This window comes from Vanessa atalanta, chromosome 18, assembly GCF_905147765.1.
Source record: "Vanessa atalanta chromosome 18, ilVanAtal1.2, whole genome shotgun sequence".
Classification (NCBI taxonomy): domain Eukaryota; kingdom Metazoa; phylum Arthropoda; class Insecta; order Lepidoptera; family Nymphalidae; genus Vanessa; species Vanessa atalanta.
The window spans coordinates 3553372-3570095 of NC_061888.1; the positions used below are offsets into that span (position 1 = coordinate 3553372).

The window sequence follows — 16724 nt, forward strand, 5'->3', positions numbered from 1 at the left end:
TTTAAATACGAATATATTTATATATTATCTTTAAAGAGTTTGATGATGGTTCTAATCTTATGACTAGCTCATTTCAGATTCGAACGTCTACTTTCTAAAAAGAAGTTAAAGCATCCTTGTACCGACTTCCAAATTCGCCCCCATTCTAAAAGAATTTTTTTAATTATAGCTACTGTACAAATCATGACCGCTTGGAATGATAGCATTATTTCACCGTAGAATTTACATTTCAGATCTTCGGGCGAATAATGAACCAGGCCTCCTGTTACAAAAAAAAATCAATAAGACTAGATGTTATAATTTTAAGTACGATTGTAGCACTATTACTACGAGATATATTTTTTTCAACTGCAAACGGAACAAAGACATAATTTGAATTAAGAGACAAATATTTGTATACCTACAGTTTGTTCGCTTTAGATTTTTTAGCTGCGATTCGCGCTATTAAGATTGTCTATAATTTTGTGGTAATAGTGTTATTATTATTATTGATTCTATATAACATCCATTTTATACACCTATAAAAGTTAATATTGAAGGTTGGCTGGTTAGGATATCAGCTGTATTGGTCTCGCGCTGCTGTAGCAATGAGGGCGGAGTAACGAGACCACTTTTTCATATCTGAAGAGCTCCACCTAACACGAATTCGGAAGTCCCGAGATACATTATATTAAAATGATCAGTATTCTCTCCTTTTCCATACTGAAGTCACGCATCGTAGGGGTTTTTACGGATAAGATTGAGATATAGGCCAGTAAATATGTATAGACCGGATAAGTTCTTAAAGGTTTCCACTGTTAGCGATAATTAAAATACAGCCACTTCAACAAAATCATGTCAATCGCATTCGTCATTGTTTCTAGGACTTACCGTCATATACACAAATGCATCACCAAACATTAGCGTCAGATCAACGCAGAGTAAAAGAGATAATATGATTTTCAATAATGGTAATCTGTTAGATGAAATGAAAAACAACATTTATAATAATACAATAAAATCTTTTGAACTGAAAAAATAATCCAATATACAAATATTTGTTTTATGTAGATATATTAAAAAGAATCTCATTAGATAGTACTTGAACGAATCGCTATTTATTAACAAAAAACCTTTCTATTTCACTGAACAGAATAATGAAAATCGACGAACGTTCGTATATAGCTATTCAGTTACAGTAAGCGTTTTTAAAGATTCTTGAATTACTACGTCGGAGCTGATAGCACAAATACGATGGCTTGTTACTTTTTAAAATAAATCAATCGTATCGATTATATTATTTTAAAAGTGTAGTTTTTTGTACAATGAATTTTCAATTGTTTAATTAGTCTTTTTAAATCATTTATTCATGTGCTAGATGGTGATGGAATATATAATGAGGAAACTTTCATGTGTCTGCACAGCGTGAAAGAAACCTCCAACCCTTCTCCTTGGGAGAACAAGGGTTATTTGACCAGCAATGAGAGATTAGAACAAGCTGTTAATTTTTTTTTTTTTATTATGCATTTCCCCAGGTTGCATTTCAAATCACTCCTCTAATAAATGGTTAAAAAAATATATATTATATAATAGTCACGTTACAGTACTGAATTGAATGTAAAGCAACCAACGATTCAGAAAATAGGTTCTACTGAGAACAACTAGCAAGAAACTTAGATGTTAATCTTTTCCACCATTTTTTTTTTTTTTTTTTATGGCATTTGTTGGCGGACGAGCATATGGGCCACCTGATGGTAAGTGGTCACCACCGCTCATAGACAAAAGCGCTGTAAGAAATATTAACCATTCCTTACATCTCCTATGCGCCACCAACCTCGGGAACTAAGATGTAATGTCCCTTGTGCCTGTGATTACACTGGCTCACTCACCCTTCTCGGTAGAATATCTGATGAGTGGGTGGTACCTACCCAGACGGGCTTGCACAAAGCCCTACCACCAAGTAATTATCTAGTTCACATAAATACAGTGCAAATAAATTAACAGTAGAACGCCGATTATCCGAACGCCGATTAACCGAATCACCAATTATCCGAATCGGTCCTAAGCGTAATATAAAAAATTAAAATCAAGTAATTATTGTTTTGTTTTATTGTAATTAGTTAGAACTCGCTTGAGTCCAGATATATTTCAACTGTTCTGGTAGTAGAACTATGTCTCTATAACTTAATAAAGTTTATTGTATGTGTGATAGTTCGTTTTTCTTTATTACCAGTCTATGTCCGATTATCCGAATCAACCCCGGTCCCAATTAATTCGTATAATCGGCGTTCTACTGTATTTAAAATATCCTGCCTGGATATCAACGAATACTAAGTTCACGCTTTTTCATCATGAATATAAACTTGTATTGAGTAATATAAGGTATGAATCAATACTTTTTTGGACATGAAATTTAAATATATTTATAGACTAAGTTGAAGTTAAAGTTAGAGTTATTGTAATCTTAACTTTGTTTGTTAATGGGCTAACGAGACGGTCCGAGGTTGAATAGAGCCTCGTAAATAACTAAATAACACTCAGTTTCTAAATATTTCAGGTCATCCCTACGGTCCATGCAAGCAATTAGGGGTGTATAGCGGCGGTCAAGTCACCGGTTTTATTGCTATATAGGCGTTAATGTTTGTGTAAGGGAACATCTAAGTACATTTAACTATTTATGTTTACAGTGGCGGTCGTATAAATGATTGTTCGTTTTATGTTTGTTTGTTAATGATAATTTTGACGACATTTTATCTTTATTATTCATTATATGTTGCAAATAATTGTGATAATTTAATAATAATGACATTTCAGTTTTTTTTTAATAGTAATAAACAAATTATTAAAAATAATCTTCGAAATTCAAATCTTTACAAATCAAAATATCTTAGAGAAACTCAGTTATTCTGTAAGAAGTCACTTGTGAAATGTTGAAAATCGATTTGGAGTAATCAACTATTATGATGCGTATGCTATAATTATAGTTGAAGTCGTATATTTTAATATTTTATAATCATGTTCAGCGATGATTTTTGAGTTTGTTCATGCTGAATAGCACTACAAGTACTTCAGCTATTGGACAGTGTAACGTCGGCAGAGCTTGAAAGCGGTTAAGGTATAAAGGTTACGTTATCGGTATGAAATTACGGTACCGCTTTGATTTAAAGGTAAAGCCAAAACGGTTAAGAATTACGATTAATCTACCGGTATAAATAAACGGTACCTTTATTTTTTTACGGTATCGTTATAGTTTTAATTTACCAGTACCTAACAAAAAATATTTCGGTACCGAAAAAATCGCAGGGATGAATGCGACGTTGCCGATCAGTCGGCAACTGAACGGCAACGTCGCTTTCATTTACTTACTTGTTGTGACTTGAAAGACAGTAGACAGTATTCAGCATTTCAGTATTCACTCACTAATCTCGCAATTGGCATTACCCCGTTCTACGACTCTTTGTTTTATTATTGGTTACGCACTTATTTACACACCTATTAGCATTTTTTTCGATTGTTAAATACATTATATACGCATAAGTAATGGGAAGAAAACGCAAAAACGCTGTGTACTCATTCTTTTAATATGATAAAGATTCAAAATCTTCTACTTGTTTAGTGCCTGAACAAAATTACTTACATTGGATCAACATAGAAATAAATAAAAATTAACAAAATATAAAATTAACAGATAATTAAGCGTGTCGAAGTGAAGAGCGAGTTAATACGTTTGCTATAGTTAATATTATTTTGTTTATAAGATGTTTGTCTTAATAATTTTGTAAAGGACGTCGTTAGACAGGGAAAGTGATTACAAACAAAAAGTGTGCTATGAAAGAACGACCTGTAATATATTTTCTAAATTAAGTGAATTTGACAATGTCAAAAGATGGGGCGTAGGTAAAATTCAAAATTAAGAATCATGCAGTTCAGAGTCTGCTAAATGAACTTCCTTAGAGTGTTTTCCTTCTAAGGAATGTAGAAACATTAAGATTCTTGAATATACACGGGCTCTCATACAAGGTTCTATGTTATTCATTTCTTCATTTATAAGAATGCCAAAAAGTTCGTTTCTTCGGTCCTTTCCTTTTTGTTTGATTGATAGGCAGTGGGAACAAATAGAACAATCTTTTTTTTTCTCCAAAATTTTACCTACTTTAGGATGAAGAATGGTGGTCGTTCCGAATCTCCTAAAACGTCTGACGAGTGGTGTCGCTTTATTGCTGATTCTAAAATTAATCACAAAATTGATTTATGCATTATATATTTTGAGCTGCAGCGACTAATATAATTTTAAATAAGAAAATAGGAAAAGTTTTAAAATATTGTTGCACAAATATACTACGTCATTAGGATACTCTAAAAAGAGACAAATTTTATAAGCTGTTTTAGTTGACAGTTAAATCATAAAAATTGTAGGTATGTACTTACTTTTATCCATCTTTGCGTACCTATATAACTGTATGACGTGTGTAGAGTGTATATAATATTTAGTTCTATTTATTCTTACGTAAGACGTATTATAAATTAATAATAAAAATAAAAGTTCAAAATAGCAAGACTATGTGTGCGACACGGCTGTTTCGTTCCGCTCAGACTCTCTCAGTCAAGGGCCAAGGTAGTCGGGGCGGGCGGTACCAGTGGCAACGCAGCGGCGGCGGCATTGTATAAAGAAAACCTTTTTTTTATAATTTAGGTATCATGCTAGTATAATGCTACCGTTATTTTGCCCTACCAAATAATTTCGGTAGGTATATTTCTTGCTACCAGAAAATAGCTGTATCATTATTTTTAGATATCACAATTTAAAAGTATGACGTCATACCGATTACCGTTTTAACCGATATTTTTTCGGTTATTCAAGCCCTGAACGTCGCTTACTGGCCGCTTTGCTTTGTCCTCAGTTGAATTAACATTGACGACCAAGGCACAATCGCTCGTCTATTTTGTAATAAAGAAAAGTTAGTATTTCGTTGCTTTATACTCGGTATCTAATATAAATAACGACCAAAGTAGTTTATAACGTGAAAAAGGGCGAGGAATAGCACCGGTAACATTAAAAATTAATAGCAATAACTGTTTACATCAACAAATCAAGGGGGTTGCTGTTAATTCATATTCATTAATTACATACATTTGGTTATATACTCATTTTGTAAAAACATTATAAAAAGTCTCGGATGTTATACGTACGTACATGCACATACCATGAATCATCCATATTGAAGGCCCCTATGTCAGTCAGAGAGAGCAAAAAAATTATGCTTACATTAGAATTTTTTTTTTTCCAGTAAACATATCCATCCATCCATGTAGCATAAACAAATCCAGAAAATATATCATCAGAACTACGCTTACCTTGAAACTATAAGCGGTAAAAATTCAAATAATTTGTTTAAGCACGAAGCAAGGAGATCTTTTTATTTTTTTTAATCGACATTATGACTCCCTTCGCTGTCTTAAGATTTCCGAATGCTATACAAGAGCTGATAAAAAAAAACAAACGGAATCGCATTAAAAATCCAAATAAATATTCAAATAGGCCGGAATGGAATATTGGCAGTTATTTTTCATATGAAATCGGTACGATTCGAATAGACAATTGCTATGCAGATGGGTCCCGCCGGACCCGGCCGAAGCGAGCTACTCTGACCCGGAAATCGTAATGCCTCTTATTCTTATTTCCATAATCCATTATTGATCGCGCTAATGTTATATTACTAAGTTCTAGTTGCCAGAAACTTCGACTATAACGTAAATATTTTTAGTAATTTCTCTGTTATACATAAGGAACCGAACTTGTCATACGTTAAGTTTGTTTTCACACTTTCCTAGAAATGGATCTATTTCTTTTTTTTTTTTTAATAAAAACTTTACCTTCTTACTGGAAAATTTGGGCTATCTTATTGAAAAGCCTGGTGCACTCTTAGCTACTGACAAATACTACAATAATCTACCCAACTAATCCAACTAATTTTCAAGCTAGTCTATTGAACTCCGCATAAGAATAGTGCGCTTTCATGTGCAATTTATATTCCGTCCATCACGCTCATAATCCGATGGCAATCTGATACGACAGGTGATCAGGAGAAGGACCAACGGCTTTACGTCCTTTTCAAGACAAGGATGTGCAACATCGCCATCTTCTTCTCTCATGCTCCTAAGAATTTGATGACAAGAAAATGCAATAATTAATAATAAATTTGAACCAATATTAGAGGTTTGTTGACTAATGAACTACACAAACACAAGGTTAAGTACAACACAAGAAGATTAAATATCGGACGGAGTGTTTGGCCAACCACTAGACATTGTTCGTAAAAATCGATTATTATAATTTCAGTATATAATGGACCGCAGCCTTCTGCTGGAGATGTGAGTTGATTTTAAATTACGCTGCAAAAATAATACCTCATTGCGTTTATTTATACTTAGCTTTTACCCAAGTCCAGTGAACTAAATTCCAGGGCATTTTTCCGGGATGTAGCCTGTGTGATATAATATAACAAAGAGATTATGGGTTTTTTACTGGCTTAATATTAAAATAAAAAACAATTTCTATTTCGGTTTACATCCATAAATATAATAATAATCAGCCATTGTCGAGAACATACGTCTTTCGCAACTAATTTCTTAGGAGGCGTTCTAAGAATAGAATTTAACACAAAAGATGTCTAAATACATATAAAATTCAACAAATTTTTTATAAGCTAGCTTTACCTTTACCTAATCTAGTATTGTCCATTGCATTGATCAATGTGTGTGCATTAGTTCAGATCGTAATCGTAACTGTAACTGGATTCAAATTCAGTTGCGAATTTTTATCTACACACTTACAGTTGAGGTTTTTACAGGTTACGTGTGTACTCCATTACTGTGTAATATTCAAAGTTCATAATTCAATATTACAGTATAATATTTTCTTTTTAAAAATCAACGAGTAATCTACCAGTGGTTCGTTTAAAAATAATCAGACTTAAGAAGAAACGGTGAACGAAATTCAAGGATTCGTTGAAAAATTGCATTTCATTCTTTAGGCGTGCTATCTATAAAGTATATTCATCACATAACTATCACTAATTATATGATAACCTTTTGTATTTAATACACCTATCGTCATATATTTATTTAATTTTTATTTTATTAGCCAATCATTTCCGCCATTTATCGAGAATTTCTAGTGTATTGTTTATAGTTCCGATCATTAAGCGGACGCTTTAAAATCACTTTCCGTAATCAATTACAACCATGATTTAACAAAATTTAGTCTTTGTATGAATTTTAAGTTAACTGTTTAATTGAATAGTATATGCAAATCTATTGAAATTTTAAATCTTTATTATGTTATGACTTTATGTCTACCTACTAAGGTACCACCCACTTCTACGTCAGGCATTTTTAAGCAATCATTTGTTTTCCGTTTCGCGGTTGATTTAACCAGTTTCAACTTGTTCTTGGTTGATTCAACCAGTCAGCAAGAGAGGTAATCATATCTTACGTCTTGTGGTTAGCGAAGCATTGACTGTAAATCATTATTTACTTCTAAAGGTGTTTGTGTCAAATTAAATAAAACTTCCATATTATTAATAAGTGAATGATAAAAAATAAAAATTAAACTTCTTTATGTAAGTATTACTTTATAAATAAACTTCTTAAAAATTACTTGTTCTATAAGTAAACAAATTATATCATTTCCGTTTCTGGGAATCAAATAAACTTTTTGTGTCTACATTACTCAGTCGTGTTTACGTTATTCATCTTCAAAGATAAATCAGATCAAACGAACGTATCGCCCCTAACTTGATTTGTCTCATGTATTTAACTTGTTTCATCTGAGATATAAAGGATATATTCGCGTGTTACAAGCTGATATTTTCAAGTATAATATTTCTGGTACATTCAGACATTAAATGTCAAATGTTTAAGTAATAAGCTTATACTTGAATTTGTATTTGATTTTTTAATGTTATGTATGATTTTTTCAGTTTTTATCGTGACTGTATTGAAATATTTTTTGCTTAATAGTGCATGATGTGGTCCCTTATAATTGAAGGAGCACACAACTCGTAAACCTTATATTGATTAATATGTGTTTAGAGTAGGATCTTCTGTTACAGATTCATCAATTAAATAAATTCATCATTATTTTACCACGTAATACTTGGTTGGTATGATGTAATAGTGAGCTGATGATATCTTTTTTAAATACATATAATAATTTCAATTCAAGATTGGCACCATACTTGTACAAAGCAACAAGAAGTAAGGAGTACAGACTGAATTAAAATGACATTCTAAATAGGTCATTAATAACGCTGCTGAGTATACATGCATCCATAGCTTGCGGCTTATACGCTGCGTTTTCGCTCCGCTTTAAAACTTCTCGCGAATCTGGGATAGAAACCTAAGTCCATACACGCAAACCGACCGAATAGATCCATATCAAGAACTAGCCGATTTGCGCGGGATATATAATAAGTCAAAAATATATGCATAAACACTGAGAAATACTCGCTATATACGAGTACGTTTATTGTCATTTATCAAAATCTCTCTACAGTTTATTTATATTTAGATGATAATGTTTAAGGCGATACTAAGTTGCAAGATTATTTGGCAACAATTAGACGTGCAATCTGATGAGTGATACGATGGTGACAGATTTTTCTTATATACATATATACAGAGATTATGTATTGCGCAACTTTCTTAAAATAACATACAACGCAAATATGCGTTTGAAGGCCATATTTCTTAGCCAATAGCAACGTGGAGCGTTTATAGTTGGATAGAAAATTAATACAATAAAAAATGAAAATTTAGGTGTTCGGTATTTTACGTCGATTAAAAAACATACATACATATGCATGATTAATTTATTATTTTTTTATAATAATGTAACAAAGCCATTAAATGATGAACTACAAAAATAAAACTCTTAAATTGGCACTAAGTCTCTGCGTCGGTGACATAGTTTTATACCCCAAAATAAATAATAAGAAAATGTAACTTTTATCGATAAAATATGAAGCAAACTACATAAATATATCAAATTTTGACATCAGTGGTGCTTGCCTTTTTTTCTTGCTGGAAAAATGCATTACACATTACGAGTATGTGGGACTCGCCTCCGTATTACGGTACGCACTAGGCGTCCTAGTACACCTGAATACCCACAAAAAAATCAGTACCCTCTCCGCAATTTCTTTCACTTCAAAAACTTCTTCTCTCTAAAAACCTGCAGTGGGAAAATTTACAAGCCGTTACTTTTAAAGGTCGAATGTATTAAGGATGAACAACCTATTATAGGTGCGTCTTCTTTGTTTCTTTCAGAAGATGGTACATAAAATATAATATTAAATTACCATTTATTATTCTCCTTACATAAATCACAACGAAGTTAGAATTTAAAAAAATAATATATTTTCTTTTGATTAAAACATTCGTTCTCGTATAACGTTGTATTTGTACACTCTCAGTTTAATATTAAGAAAATTTATAACTGAAATATGTTCGTAGCCGAACTAAATTGGTACGTTGACTGTTTGTAATAAAACTTTAAACAAAAATGTTGATAAATTTCCTAATCACGATATATTTAATTTATTATATATTTAAATATATTCATACAAGAACTTCTAGATAATTTACGACGACCTCCGTGGTCGAGTAGTGTGTACACCGGTATTCATGGCTACGCTACTCTGAGGTCTCGGGTTCGATTCCCGGCCGAGTCGATGTCGAAAATGTTCATTAATTTTCTAAGTTGTCGTGGGTCTGGGTATTTGTGGTACCGTCGTTACTTCTGATTTTCGATAACACAAGTGCTACTTGCTAGCTACTTACATTGGGATCAGAGTAATGTATGTGATGTTGTCCAATATTTATTTATTTATTTAATTAATTATATACATTGTGGTATATTGTGGTACTTTAACAAAGTAAAAAAAGTACGAGAAGGCTTGATACTCTTTCTCCCACGCTGCTCGAATTCAGGTTGATAGATATGTCTTAAGCAACTGGCACTATTAGCCATTCAATTAAAAGCCTAGCTTTTATATTATGCGGTGCCGTTCCATCATCGCTACATAATTTATAATGATATGATTAGGTTATAAACAAACCTCTTAGTATATATATTATATGTCTGTATCTTTCTTCTACGGAAGATGTAGCGGCTGAATATTCAATCGGATTAACAGTGATGTTGAGTATTATGGCTTATTAAAAGACTAAATCAACTAGTGATGTACTCGTATATGTTTCCTTTACAATCGAGCTTGAGACGAATTATAAAGGCAAATTAAAAAAGTGAATATTCAGCGGTGCTTGCCCGGATTTCGGTAAAGATTCGCGTTTTAAATCACGTTCAATGATAAGTATAATTATTAAAAATAATAAGTTACATTTTCTACATTCTTAATATTCAAATGAACATGGGAAATGCCAGCCAACTCAATGGAAAACTGTTTTTTTTTAAAGCGGAAAGCAACGACCCTAAGCTTTCACAAATAAGAATCAAAGGTTAAATTATTTAATTCCGGACTAAAAATGACAAAGAACCTATTGAGAATGCCGTAAATAATAATCGGAAGGAAACCTCACAAAGTAGAGGAAGCTAATTAATTTTCTTGCAGCGCAATTTCGTCTTTATTACCTGCATAAGAGACGTTACTTTAGCCTGAATGAAACGAAAACCATTCCAAAATAGTTTTCTTTTACGAAGAATTCAACTGCTGAAACAAAGTTGAGGATATTATAATAAATTGCAATACGAGACTTTTAAAGAATTTGTAGAAGAACTTAAATGTTAAAATATCTTCAATAACATATTTTTTTTATTATAATACTTAATATATGGAAACAAATACAAAAAATCATATCTGTTGTTTGGGAGCTCCACTTAAATATTTGACGGACAGCGGAGTCTTAGTAATAGGGTCCCGTATTACCCTATGGGTGTACGGAGCTCTAAAGATGTAGAAAATGATATCGACTATTATCAACCGTATTAATTATTCATTATTATAAATAGTGTCGATGCATGCTGCGTTATAATGCCTGTATATAATTAGATTTCGACCCGTGGTCGAAATCCGAGCATGATCAATAACGTAAAGATAATAACAGATATTAATTAGTATTTATAGAAAGTTATTTTCTTATCTTATTTCCAATTGTTTTATTGATAAAATTAAAGCTCGTGACGTAAAAAAAACTGTTTTGTCTTTGCCCATTTATACAATGATTATACAATAAAGAGCTACAGCGAAAAAAAAATGTAAATGATTTGACAAAAAGGAGGTTGTATAAGAAATTATAAAAGAAATGTGTGTGACATATGAGTCGTCAGTTATATTACAGTATATAGAATTAAATGCAGAATTAGTACTTAATTTATTTATTTATTAAGTACAGTCAAATAGTTAGTACAAATACTAATAGTTTTCAATATTAAATAATTAATTAATAGAGCAAAAACACGAAAAAGAAAGAAAGAGAAGACATCTCGTCTCGTCTCTTTCTGTCTTATTCGTGATGACGTAATATCTGAACAAGAAAAAGAAAATCTGTAACGATTAATAATTTTATAGCAAGAAATTACTATAATAACAGAATATGAACTTGGTAGCTTCAAAACGCAATCCTTCCCCTATTCATCCACCGAGTTTCAACTTAAAGGAAATTCAACCTTAAAAGTAAAAGGTTTTAAAGTTGCTTTTCATTAAATTAAATCACCATATACAAAGTTCTTCAATGAACGTAACATAATTAACTAATCTAACCCTCGGATTGTTAAATTTCGACCGTTAAATCAAAATTTCGTTTGAATGCAATGATATTATCTAGGCAGGTTCAAATACGGTAAAGTTTTGAGATAAAACTTACTTGAAGTTAGATCATCCGCGTATTATGTCGATGGATACAAGCTAATACATAATATCTATAGTAATTTGAACTGATTTGATAGATATTTTGATTTTACGATAATGGTGCCAATATGGCAATGTTCAATAAATTTCGATCAATACACGCATACTTTAATAAGTTTTTAAACATCACTACATGGTATAAAACAAAGTCGCTTCCCTCTGTCTGTCTGTTCCTATGTATGCTTAGATCTTTAAAACTACACAACGGATTTTGATGCGGTTTTTGAGTGATTCAGTGAGAAGGAAGGATGGTTTATATGTATTATAATACATGCACGATATAGTAGAGAATCATTTATAATTTTAGAGGTTTCTATGTCGTAAATAAACACATTTTTTTCTTTTTACATTGCAAACGCTGGCTGAACCCTAAGAGATACATCAAAATAATGTACTACTGTATTGTACACCTAAAAAAGGTCTACAAAAAAAGTCCGAAAGGATATATGTCTATCAGAGATAAATCACAATAACCATTTTTTATCGTTTACTTTTTACGAGAAATATTGGCTTGTTAACGAAGCGTTCAATCGTTTTTCAATTAAGTACCTTAAATAAATTGTGCATTTAATATAGATTAATTTGGTCCTGAACTTACTGAAAAAGCAAGTATATAAACGTTGTATATGAAGACATTCTGTAGCATATTTAGTATCAACATTGCACCCATGCGAAACCGGGCGGGTCCCTTGTATATACTTTATAAACCAGTTCCAACATTTCCGTTCATCTTTATCGGTAAGCTGATCCTCTAAATACGTTAAGTAAGAAAAACAAAAAAACAATATTTTAACTGTCTTTTTTATGGTAAAGGTTGGCGGACGAGCATATGGGTCACCTGATGGTAAGTGGTCACAATTGCCCATAGACAATGGCGCTGTAACAAATAATAACCATTCTCTACATCCTTGGGAACTAAGATGTTATGATTACTTAAGATCGGTATCGGATCGAATCGGTAAGGCTATGTGCAACGTCTTAATCAGGATTGCAATTAAGATTTTTTGTAGGATTCTTGCCCCTATTCATTGCTATCGTGATTATTTCTTATATATCTATATATAATTCAGTTTTGACATGTGTTTGTGTGTTGTGTCATTATAAATCTAGAAACAAAATTTATCACTTAATACGTCATTAGGTCGCAAATAAATCGTATCGATAAAGATTTTTACCAAAATTTCCAGACTTATTTTGATATACATTCAGTAACCCAACAAATCCAATAAAATAGGTTTAAACGGTCGTTCGTCTAGCTTAATGTCACTTAAGGGTGTTTATTGATAACATCTAAATTAAATTGTTACAAAAACTAATATAACGCAAGACGTAAATATAAGTTTTATCGAAAGTAAATCTGTGTCTCTTATTTGGTCTTTCACAGCCAAACCACTGAACAAAATTTGATAAAATTTGCAATGACGTAAGCTTATACTTCAAGAAAGGACATAACGACCAATCCCCAAAAAAGCGAGTGAAGCCGCAACCAACACAAGTCTATTATCAACTAGTTACTATAAAAACGCCAATGCGTGTCAGAAAATTAAACTATTGCATGTAACAATCACCAACCTCGGGATCCTGAAGTTAGTGACTTGATTACACTAGCAAACATTACATAACATTTTTGTCTTAAACAGTCCAGTATTGTAGGAGCTTCAACACAAACACACATGATGATGATGTCGTCCTGAATGGTATAGATCGCGGCCGCCAATCTCAAGAAAAAACCGCCAACAACGCAGGGCATATTATAGACCACAAGTTTGTGCTCAAACACAGACACAGTATATTCTGAAGGGACGATAAATCCAACACGACCAGAAAGAGATCAGGCGCAGGACATTTATGTGCTGCACGGGAATGTTCTTACTTCCAAAGTTTAGACACCGGACTGTTACTGAGAATTTTTGGACGGAAAACCCCAATAATATTTTATCGGCCCGAACTAGCCTCGGGATCTTATTTCCAGCTACTAGACCAACGAGGCAATACACTCATAATTAAGATTATATGTATATGACGGGCCATTTTGTTTTGAGAGTGTCAAGAAACAGATGGATACAGAAAATAATGATAATGGCAATGTGTCGTTATATACATATATAAATATGTCATAATTTATTTTATGACAAATTTTAATTAACAATCCACTCAAATTTCGGTACAGCAAAAGATTTCCAGATAAATTAGCATATCAAAGTAAGAATCGTTTCGAGTTCCTCGGTAATAGTTCTGGAATTTAAACCATTCTCAAATTACAAGAAAATACTACAAATGTCAATTCAAATTTATTTTAACTAAATTAAATACAATTTAAATAAATGAACATAAAATACCTTTATTTTAATATCTAATTAAACTTTTTTCGAACTTTTAATTTACCATGACTATTTAACGATATATTATTATTATTAATAAGGTTAAATATTTTTACTTGGTAGTAAGGCTTTGTGCAAGCCTGTTTGGTTGGGTACCACCCACTCATAACATATTCTACCACCAAACAACAATACTTTGTGTTGTTGTGTTTGGGTTTGAAGTGTCTGTGACCCAGTGTAACACAAGACACGTGACACGAGGGGTATACTATAATCAGTTCCCAAGACTGGATGTACTTTTATGATATAAGCGTTGTGTCTATCTACAATATTAAACTTTAAGTATATTATTTAAGAGTCAACACAAAAAATACACACGCTCCATTGTTTCAAATATCTGAAGTGGGTTTAGTTTCCAAAACAGACGCCACGCTTTTTAAAGCTTGTAAGCTCTTTGAAATTATACTTGTGTAGCTTACAGCTTTTGTATGTTCCTCTTTCTATATTTACTTTAGACGAACCGTATCGTATTCAGTTTAGAAAACGTCAAAATGAAAAGGTCCTAAGTGTATTTGTGCCACAGCTTGGATAAGGTTTCATGTCCTCGTGGGAAGGTTAGGACGTAAAAACCCATCAAGTTTACCATCTTTCGTTTGCAGTTGTAACTAGTTTTCAAGTCGTCGCGCCTTTGGCACCAGAATACCCCACTAAAATAACTCTTCGGAGAACGCCACGGGATTGCTTGCGCATACGGAAGTCATTCCATCTAAGTAAAGAGATGAGTTACATACAAACAACACATATATAACTTTAAAATCTCAGCAGTGTTGATCAAATTATAGAAAACCTCCGTGTGAAGGAAGGTACAGTTTTCTAGAATAAAAGGTAACCTATGTCATACTACAGACTCTAACCTACCTCCGCGCTTAATTTCAATCCCAAGCCAGTGTAACCACAGGCACAAGGGACATAACATCTTAGTTTCCAAGGTTGGTGGCGCATAGGTGATGTAAGGAATGGTTAATATTTCTTACAGCGCCTTTGTCTATGGGCGGTGGTGACCACTTACCATCAAGTGGAACATATGCACGTCCGCCAAGCAATGCCATAAAAAAAAATCAGACAAATTGATTGAGGAAAAAACATCCATCGATCCAAAGTTTTTATTACATAAAGATACTTTTTATTAAAGTAATGTTTTCTAAACGCGACTTCACTTTTCGTTCAGAAATTTCAATAAATAACGTTTGAAATAGTCATAAAAATATTTTATTTAAAAATACGATATTTATCAGATACTATACATTACATTATTGAGACGTAACTTTGTTACATAATTTTTTTTATCAGAGGAATGAACGTTGAAATTATATGACAAAAGAAATGAACTGAAAATAATTTTTACTTTGACGTACAATGTACGCCTTGAACATTTCTTTAAGTTAGCCTCTGTGTATTTGAATCCAATATAATTATCAATAGACCGAAAATAAAGATAGCCTTTTAGCATTAATAATGTTTTTTTCCAGCCAAAGACATTATTCTGTAGTCCCTTTCTAAAAAACAAACTTTTATTATCCAATTATTGTGATTTATTTTGAAATGAATATGTTAATGATATTTGGTGTTCTGCCGAAACGCGAATCCTAAGCAAAAATTCCGATTTTAAATCGAGGTAAGTGCCGCTCAATTGTCATGGGATTAATTGTGTTTATAATTAATTCGTATCGTACTCAGCAATGAGGGGAAACACTGTGAGGAAACTTGCATGTGTCGGATGACAATGTGCCACATGTGTATCTACCAACAGCGATTGGATTAGCTTGGAATAAACACAACCTTCAAGACATAACTTCTTAGGTCCCAAGTTTGTTGGCACTTTGCATATGTATAGAATGCTTAATATTACTATAGATGACTATTAGTGTGTCTATACATGGTAAGTGACTATCGTGTGAAACATTTGCCTGTTTCAATAAATCATCTCCAAAATATTAATTTATAATTCACAATTCACGTATAAAAATCCATACGCCTTTTCAATCATACCGAAAATAAAATTGTGATATATTTTATTCAAGTCCCTTAGATCATTATAGAATACAACTATGAACAAAATTAAGGATAAAAGATAGATGAAAATTCACATTTGACGGTAGAATACTCGTTGAGAGAATAGTACCTATTCAGACGAGATTGCACGGATCACGAGAAGGGAAACAAGGAGCAGGCATTTAGGCTCTAGGTGGAAACATGAAAACAGTTTAAAAGCTTAACACCTTCCACGGCGTAGTTCTGTTCCTACCCTACCCTTTTGACGTTGTTCTCTGTGATCTCAACGTCAAAAGGGTATTTGTCTTAATTGCAAGATAAACAGCATATTATGACTATACATTTAACGCGTGCTCTGCGTATTATAAAGCATTAGTAAACTTAGACGGGTCCAAGCTAACGAGTTTTGTAACTGTTGATGTTTGTCTCATAACGTATTCAC

At 32.4% G+C, this 16724-nt stretch overlaps 1 protein-coding gene across 2 annotated transcripts in view; it reads right to left on the minus strand.

The window, feature by feature from the left end:
* LOC125070732 overlaps positions 1–16724 on the minus strand; it is a 526502-nt gene that overhangs the window by 355287 nt on the left and 154491 nt on the right. The gene's annotated exons all lie outside the window — the stretch shown is intronic.